The sequence below is a fragment of the Pseudochaenichthys georgianus genome, chromosome 17 (genome assembly GCF_902827115.2).
Source record: "Pseudochaenichthys georgianus chromosome 17, fPseGeo1.2, whole genome shotgun sequence".
NCBI classification, from domain to species: Eukaryota; Metazoa; Chordata; class Actinopteri; order Perciformes; family Channichthyidae; genus Pseudochaenichthys; species Pseudochaenichthys georgianus.
The window spans coordinates 6235058-6244870 of NC_047519.1; positions in this window are offsets into that span (position 1 = coordinate 6235058).

Sequence of the window (9813 nt, forward strand, 5' to 3'; positions counted from 1 at the left end):
AGTAGGTGAACCTATATGTTCGTAAAATAGTGTGTGTGAGCTTAAATGTGTGTTTTAAACTAAAACGGAGCATTTTCTGTCAGCTCAGATTTTATTTTTGTTATCTTTAGCATGTGCTCATGTGTTTCAGTTTTGGTGTATAGGCTACTGCCTGAATATGCTTCATGAAAGGCAGCTTTTCCCATCAATAATATCATTTCTGATCCTAAATATATTGGTTTCTTCTTTTCTATGGTTCTATTACGAACTAGTAGTTGTTACAGAATACATTTTGAAAGTAACCCTCCAACCCTAAAGATTGTATCAATCCTTTTCCTTTTATTTCACAATCATTTACATTATTTGGAGAACTCAAGGCTGTAGCTTATCGGATTGCATTGCAATCATCATTAATTGATAACTATGTGTGTACATTTTATTACACTGTTGGTTGCATAACATTACTTTTGTAATCACTCATGTGCCAGATGAGGGATTTTAATCCCCTCGCAGAAACATTGTGATTATCAGACTCAGTGAAGCATTCACATTGTTCTGAGAGCCTGTTCTGGAGTGGAGTGTGTCATTATGACATAACTCAAAGATAAGAGAAATTGGATGATACAATAAGGAACACAAAGAATGAGTTGGCGGAAGAACAATATTTTACAATAATGTTAGATAGGGCTGCGTGATTTTGAAAAAATAACAAATTGGGATTTTTGTAACTGACTAAAGTGCAATTGTGATACGAATCACGACATTAGATGGAATGATCATTCTTGCAATTGTTTTCATATTATCATTGAATAATAAATGAAAAAGCTGACTGTGATTTTTAAAGAGGATCTGGGCCATAACAGCATTTATTTTATTATTTGTTGAGTCTGTAGAATACTGTTTGTAGACTGGGAGTTCTCTACAGCTCTCCAATACGTGACTCAATTATTTTTACATATTTTGTCTAAGAAATATGTGAATATTGCACTAGTCCAAATTGCAACCTCATTAACATTTCTATTAATTGTGTAGCTTTAATGTTGGACCAGCAACTGATAAGTAGAGTTACAGTAGTTTGAAAGATTGACTTTGCTTATTGCACCTGATTAAAATTGGGTTGATTTAACCTGCATTGTATATACAATATATGTATTCATACTCAGGTTTATATGTGATGTGATCACGTAATCCATACAAATGGGGATTACTAGCAGGATTTAAATGTCACAATAAATTAAAAATAAAAAGATTAATAAATGATAGGTAGATGTTCTGCTTTTTGGTTTTGGCTATTTTTCTTTATGATATGTTGATTTTACATTGTTACATTGTTCTGTTTTCCTACATGGTACATTTGAGTAAAAAACTGCTTATTAATATTTATTTTCTATTGTATTTATTTGCTCTGCATTTGATATTGGGGTTTTCCAAATGTAACGGAAATTAATTAAGGTTACATTACTTGTATAGTGTAATAATTCAACTATAGTTGTAATGCTCAGCCAAATGCTGTTCACACATAATTTGCACTCAAAACATATTTGCATCTTTGCACCCCTAACTATACAGGGTCACATATATTGGCTGCTCCCATGATGGAGTGTAATGTAGCTTCCACAATGAGTCTGAATGTATGTCCAGTAGAAACATTACTTTGATGATACTGCAGGTACACCTGTGACAAACAAGGTTTCATATGAAGAAATTAGTCTTGCCTGAAAGTCTACTTAATAAAACATCAGAACTGGAGTGTAGATGGACAGGTTGAAGATGCCTTTTTTTTAACAATTTGAAACTCCTTAATTCTGAATGAAGTTATACAAAAACATATCAAGTGGCCCTGATCTCTAACAGCAGCTGGTCTGAGGTAAAGGATTTAGGTATCGGAGGATTTACCTCATTAGATGACCTTTCTATGATTAAAGCTAAGTGTAGACGTTGTTGTTCACCGAGGTGACTGGATATCACATGTATTCTACTATCTTTCAGAAATGCTGTTGTTTAATAAACATTACAGCCATATGTGATGTTTGGACATGTGCATACTGTGCAATCAGCCCAATACCGTGACAGCTTGTACCGTAATCAGATAAAGCAAGTGCTCTAGGTCTAGAAATCAATGTGCGTTTCCCCATTCATCATGAGAAAATTGAGTTAGCTTAGTGGCCATTGAAGTAGATCTGCTTCTAGACAGATCCACTATCATCGTCATCGTCCCTTAAAATGATTTGGGATGTGTTCATCAAACTACTATTTCCAAGGTCACAAATGCCCTTTAATCCCTAACTTTAAGCTAAAACTAAATCACAGTGGGAGCATGATAGCTGTCTTGAGTAATGAATCAAATCCAATGTGTTAAATGGCGTGCACAGGCTCAGGAAATGCACAGGAAAAGCAGGCTGTTAAAATAAACACCTTTTAAATTGAAAGTTTCCGGCCAGGTGTTCAATGGGTATTCATGCCTATCTGACATATCATTACTTCTGATGCTCTTCTGTAACTATTAGATGCATAAGAATGTTTCCTGTTGTTTTATGACATAAGTCATGATATCATCTGCATAGAAGTTACATTGCAATACTTAGTTGGGAAATAGATCAGTGTTGCGGTTACATCTATGTCTTAATGACTATAACTTTACTTCAGCAAGCTTTAAAAAAGAATATCCTTCTTTACCAAGGTTGGATTGAATTCAAAATACATGTAATAGTGTATCTTAATGGTTGCTTGTACTCATCACCTTCCTGTCCACATGTATTCATTGACATGAATCCCAATACAATTGATTTTATGAAAACGTTTTGAATAAATACAATTGTATGCAATATATACATAACGTGTTAGGCCTACACATCTATCACTGTGTATATCATCTAGTGCAGGGGTACTCAAACTTTTTTGTTAAAGGTCCACTTGTGACTTTTATACAAGGTCAATGGTCCGGATCAATGCCAGTAAAGTAAAAAAACTCTCTTTTCCTCCGTACCCAAATATTTTAAAAACAGGGGTACAACGAGCAGATACAGATCTGCTGCCGATCTCACGTCAAATCAGTGGCGGACCCACAGAAAATTGCTATCAGAAACAATGCCTGACTGTTTTCGATGTTATCTCGTCTTTGTTTACATTAGCAAGCCTCGCTAACACTCGGAGCTAACCTGTACTGGAGAGCACATGTGTTTAAAAAGCAGGAAATAAAAAAAGGAACTCACCTTGTGATAAACCCGCAAGAGAAAAAGCATTTGAGCTCCATACTGTGGTTTAGAACAGGATGGCGTTTTATCACAGCAGAATTTTTCAAGCTAAGGACCCAGAATCCGCATTTCTCTAACAGGGCTGCAAAAGAGGGGTATGAGCAGTATGGCTACAATGGGTGAACTGTTTGGTATTTTAAGCAAAAAACTTCACGGACATGTTTTCTATAGGTATGGCCCTACAATATATTTTTCCAATATAGCATAATAGGTCCACTTTAATTTACATCAGAATCAGAAATTTGTTTTTTTTAATGGGACACAGGGTTCGGTCCGGAGTGATTTGCAGTTCGGTCCGGAGTTTGAGAAGCCCTGATCTAGTGAGTCCAAACAGTTCTTATCATGGCTGCCACTGAGGTACTTCTGAGTCATTTCCCCCTCATTAGGAACCATCCCGAGAATTTGACCGCAACCCTGGTCTCTGCAGGCAAGGTTTTTGTAGAGATCATGCTTTGAACATAAGGGTGTCATGTTAAAAGAAGAGAGACACAAACTAAAACTTCTGACACAAAGCTGGAATAACACTACATTTCCCAATGTTGGATGCAACTATTCGTCTTACATTCCAAGAACTAACATATTAATGTGAATCCCCATGTGGAATGGACAGAAATAATAGTACATTACATGTATTTCGCTTTCTGAGTAATGTTTAGACCCATGAGGAGTGCCTTGGTTTTCACTCTTTAAGATTGTTGCTACTGTAACTTCAGTGTTGTGTCGATCCTGGACCAGAAACATCTTATCTGTGCCTCTAAAATCTGTCCTCAAAATGTCTGCATACATACATACATACATACATACATACATACATAAATACATACATACATACATGCATACATACATACATGCATACATACATAATCATGAATGATATGCACTGTATACTGTAAAGTGCAAATGGCCACTAGAGAGAAAATTAGACACAAAAATAAACTGAGGCACAAAAGATGTAAGTGCTCGATAACGTACACTCTGATAAAAATCAGTGCATTGTGTATCTTAGTATCTAGAATACTCTATTGTATTGTAAAGAACCTGGTCACTTCATGCCCCAGTGGAGCAGCCAGATGTGCACAGCAGTGATGTTGCTGCTAATACAGCAGTGTTTGCCCTCAGCAACAGAGGAACACAGATGTGGTCATTCATAATGGCTTCCAGGGTAAAATCGTACCTAATCCCTTATGAAAGCACACCTTCAGGCACATGTGTAATCACTATTATACACGTCAATGAAGGTTAAGTGAAGCACAAACAAACACAAAAAAGCACAACATACATTTCATTTTTTGCAAAATAATTTACTTTGACAGTTCATTTTGGATAACAGTATAGCAAAAACAATAACAAATAAAACATGTTATAAGTGTCCATGACCGTTCATGTGGTATCGGCAGATTTCCCTGTTGTGTCAACTTACCATATCATCATTTATAATCATATACATACAGTATATAATGTCTTATACTCTGATTGCCTTTTACTCCTTTTACTTAATTATATTTGTTGTCTTATGTGTTAACTGAGACATATGTTTAGGTTTGATATTCCAGGAGGCCAAAAGGTGGGTAAAAGATGGATTTGCAAATGGTTAAGTACTGAGGGGTTGACTGTGTGTTTTGTCTCGTCTTTTTCTGTCTTTGGATTCCTGTTTTATTTTGAAGAGTGTTCACCCCCTGGCTGAAGTCGAATAGTCCATTTAGCTTAGGAACCTTCCTAAAGGAGTGAAATGACCCGGAAGTCCCTCAGTGGCAGCCATGATAAGTGCCGTTCCAATTCTCTAGAATGATGAGAATGATAGGAAAGGAGGTTTCAAACTTCCTTTATAACCTCCTTTAGCTTAGGAACCACTGGACCTCCCTAACCGACAGGAGAAGCGAAAGTGCTGCCCCACAATGCATTGCAGCCGCAGCATTTGCCGTCACTCAACAGTCGGCCGTTCACGGAAACAACCGATTATGACCGAGAAATGATATCATGAAAGTTACGGTGCTTATTAAGCATTTTAAAACATAGGTGGTAAGTTGCCAAAGTGCTTTGTTTTGAACGTTCATCAGTATTATAATCTAAAAGAGAAATATGAATGTTACTTTTCACTGAAATTATCAAATAAAGTCAACATTTCAGTCTTTACTGAGCTGTGTGGGGTTTGTTCAACTTTTAAAAGATGTTTGAATGGTGATATACACAGTGATAGATGTTAAGGACTAACGTTTATAATAAATACATTTGTATTGATTTTAAGATCTTTAGTTCATACAATCATACGTATTGGGATCATGTGTATTAATGTGGACCGGAGGGAGAGGGTGACGAGCATAAGTTTCACTTTCCTTTTTTATTTCAATTCCAAATTTGGTCCTGAAGAATATGTTTCTCTGTTGTCCACGTTCATAAAGCCGAAAGCAGCAGCATCAGAGCACGGTGCAGAGTCTCTAGATGAGTTCACAGTAGTCCCTCGTTCTTATTGAACATCCATGTTGTAGTCCGCTGTATAGAAAACTGTGGTTTCCATAGTTTCCCCACAGCAGCAGACGCACACAATGACGTCCGCTGGCGCATCATAAACACGTCGGATAGTGAAAGTGCATTCGGATTCTCTAAAGTACCGCAGTCTCTTCTCCTAAGTCCTTTTGAATTCTCCTATCCACTATCCCTTAACCCCGTGACGTTTCACTCAGAGGTCAAGGAATAGACGATAGGGTTAGAACTTAGGAGCTGATTTTTAAACTATCCGACTGTAGCCCCTGTCTTGCCTGTTGCTTTCTGTCTGTGTTCCCTCCTGTCTGATTGTGTTCACCTGGTGCCCCTGTGTTGTCTCCTCCCTCCTCACCTGTCTCTTGTTTCTTTGATTAGTCTTGTGTGTATTTAAGTTCTGTTTTTTTTTCTGTCTTTGTTAGTTCCTTGCGTGTCTTGACGTTGTTCACAGGGAAGAGTTCTGTTTGGTTTCATTTAGCCTTGGAATAAAGGTGTTTTTTCTGTGAAATCTGCGTTTGGGTCCTGCCTTCTTCGCTCATCCCTGACGAACTGTATACTGTAGTTACTTGATCAGAGTGTCCTCCTTAGCAGTGGTCTACTAGCGAAAAATTGCAAACCACTGAATGTCCAAATTGACTAGAGTATTCAACCGGTCCTGATTTTAAATCTCACAAAAAGTACACACGTGTTATTATACATTTATATTCCCTCCCTCAGAGCCAATGGTGCGTTATTATTTTACCATGGATTGTCACATTTCTCAAGTTGACAAGTTGATGATCTGACTGTGGTGTCAGAGGTGGTGTGTTCATGAGCTGTTAGTCCTGATGCTGATTATGATTAGAATATGTGTTGTTTCCTATTTCATTGATCAGTGTTCAAACAATGCCATATATGGAGGTGTTTTGGATTTGAGGCCCCAGGATTATAATTTTGAGTTGGTGCTGCCACAGGATGAATGTGAAAACAATAAAGGGCGGGGGTAAAAATCCTGTTGAATTGCTCTTGCTATCGTTAAATAAATGAGGGTAAAACATTGGCAGAGTGTCTGTGTGGCTCCGATTGGGCCGCTCTTCCTGTTCCACCTCAGTGGAAGATTGATGACTTCTGGGTTGTGGGATTTGCACCTGTCTCTCCCTGCTGTCTCTCTGTGTGTGTGTGTGTGTGTGTGTGTGTGTGTGTGTGTGTGTGTGTGTGTGTGTGTGTGTGTGTGTGTGTGTGTGTGTGTGTGTGTGTGTGTGTGTGTGTGTGTGTCGTCCTTCCCTCTGCATGCTCCGCTCTCTCTCCTTCTGCTCAGTTGCTTTATTGTTTTGATTAAATATTGATGAAATTACATTATCAGTGTAATGTATCAAAATTGGATTTCCAAGTTTGAACCTAATGACTTCTGTAAGTTTCACCAGCAAGTCTCTTAATAGTGAAGATGTTTAAGAACAGTCACAGTTTTTCTAGTTTGTTCTAAAACAATATGTGTGTGCTAACAAGTGACATGTGGTGATGTCAAAAGATGCAAGCACTGGCTAGTATCAGATAAAGATTTAAGTGCCCCTTGAACCCCATAGACATAGCTTAAATTCACCATTCAATCAGGAGCTTGCACAATTACTAACCTATTGGTTAGGCTTCGATAGCAGCATTCTTTAAAACACAAAAAGGCGAATTCACTTCCACTATTTAAATGCGAATGAAAATACATATTGCATGGTCTTACCCTTACTTTGAAAATAATGTCCAGTGGCTGATCCATATGGACAAAGTTATCTGACTTTGTTGTAGAAGTCTTCTTTATTCTTGGTTTTAAAGTCTTTGTTTTTTGTGCTAGCGCAGGCTAACATGAAACGAGGGGTTACGTATGGTAACCCTTGTGATATAAACACAGGTGGAGCCCTCTACTGGACTCTATGGGTACTCCCCTTGATCATATCATGCAAGCATTCATCCACTGAGACTTCTATAGACGCGCATCTCACCCCATTAAAGGAGGCCTCGCCTCCTGACTGTCATCCTACACTTCTCTTTAGCAAGCAGCATAGGACAGACAGGGCCCCTGAGTAGAGGGCTCCGCCTGTGTTTATATAACAAGGGTTACCTATGTAACCCTTCGTTATATCTCTCACAGAGCCCTGATGTATACACGCGCTGTCGTTCCACAACAACACTGTTCCCTCTCACTGTCTCTGACCGGCTTTCTGGGGGGGGGCTCGGGGGAAACGTAAGCGCATTATGCCCGGGGAGGGGGTCAGGTGCCCACTGACCCACAGCCCCTCTCCCTCCCCACCAGTCCTGCGTTGCCCCAGTAAGCACAGGAAAGGAGCCAGGAAAGGAGCCAGGTTGACCAAGACGCCGCCGTGCATATGTCCTCCACACTCACGCCGTTAAATAAGGCTGTTGACACAGCCATAGCTCGTGTAGAGCAGGGGTTCCCAACTTGTCAGCCCGCAACCCCCAAAATAACTGTGCCAGAGACTGGCGACCCCCCGCCATGTGAATTATCAAGGGGGAGAGACATTCTACAGATGGCCAGTCCGCCCCTGAAAAAGGTCTATGCAGACGTTATTATTAATAATAGTAATACAAATAACAGTGTTTCCCATACATCGACATACAAACCCCACAGATCCTCAACGCAACCGGTGTCTCACTCATTAAGGCAAGACACGGCAGGCAAAAACACCGGTTTTCATATTTTGTTCTATTTTCTAGTTTTCTTTCAGGCTTTTGGAAGGAAAATGTACAAAATACACATTTAGGTGTTTATTTTACTATAGTTTGTCTATTTGCGTCTGTAGATTTCTCCTAAATTCACGAATTTTTTTTACAGAAGGGTTTGTTCATATATCATTCATAGCCTGAATTATATAACATTTTATACCTAAAAACATGGCGAACAATTATATTTTCTGATTTATGGAGTGGTAAAAAGAGATATCCAAAATCCGTTCTATAAAAAATTTAGATTCTAATATAACTACAAAATGAAATGAGAATTTCGAACCTGACTTTATCCAATGTTCAGAATTGTGTTCCTGAAAGTATTAAAATATGCACATATCTAATGAGATGATGGCTCATTTGCATGTTGGGGTGGGGGTTCGGTGTTTGTAGGTGCCCCTACAAATAGAATCAAATGATGTGGGAAACACTGTTTTTGTATATCATTTTTCTAATCATCTCGCGACCCCCCTTGGGCGGGGCCAGCCTGCCTCCCCTCGGGCAGAGCCAGCCTGCGCAGGCGTTTCTTGGACAGGGCTTTCCACCCCGCCCCCGAAGCACACAAACAGCTGTTCAGTGCGTCTAAGGGCAGCCGTGCGCTCAACATAACATGCTAGCACACGCACCGGGCAGAGGAGGTGCAGTTTAGCCTCCCTAGCCCCACTATGGGGTGGAAGATTAAAGCCGTCCAACTGAATAGCCCTCCAACTGAACGCGCTCTTCGGCACAAAGGAGGGGTTCGGTCTGAGTGTCACCCCGCTTTGGTCACCCCGGATCACCAAGCAACTCGGGTGCACCAATAGAGCGGTTAACTCTGACACTCTCTTGGCTGACGTTAAGGCAATGCTGTTTTCCACGACAGTGCTTTCAGGGAGGAGAGCTCCAGAGGCTCAAATGGTTCTGAGACCAGAGCCTCGAGCACTAGGGGCAGGTCCCACTGCGGGGTGGAGGCGTGCACTACTGGGCGCAGCCTCCTGACCCCCTGTAAAAACCGCAACACCAGTGGTTGACTAAAGGCTGACCTGCCGCCAAATCCCTCATGGCAGGACGAGATGGCTGCTGCATGCCAGCCCTCTGTCCACCAATAACTGTAAGTACGACAAAATAGATCCCAACTCACAAGATAGGGGCTCTATTCTCCGCTCCTCACACCATCGCTGGAATCCTAGCCACCTCGGCCTGTAACAGGCTGTGGTGGATCCAGCTCTAGCTGCCTGGATAGACTGAATAACACTGTCAGACAATCCACCCTGTCTTAGCCTGTCCCTCTCAGGAGCCAAGCCCCAATTGCACCTGCCTCTTGAGACATCTGGCCAACTTCATCTGTGTCATCTCTGAGTACCACGGCGCTCCGACACGGTCCGGAGCCACTAGGATGACTGACAGACGT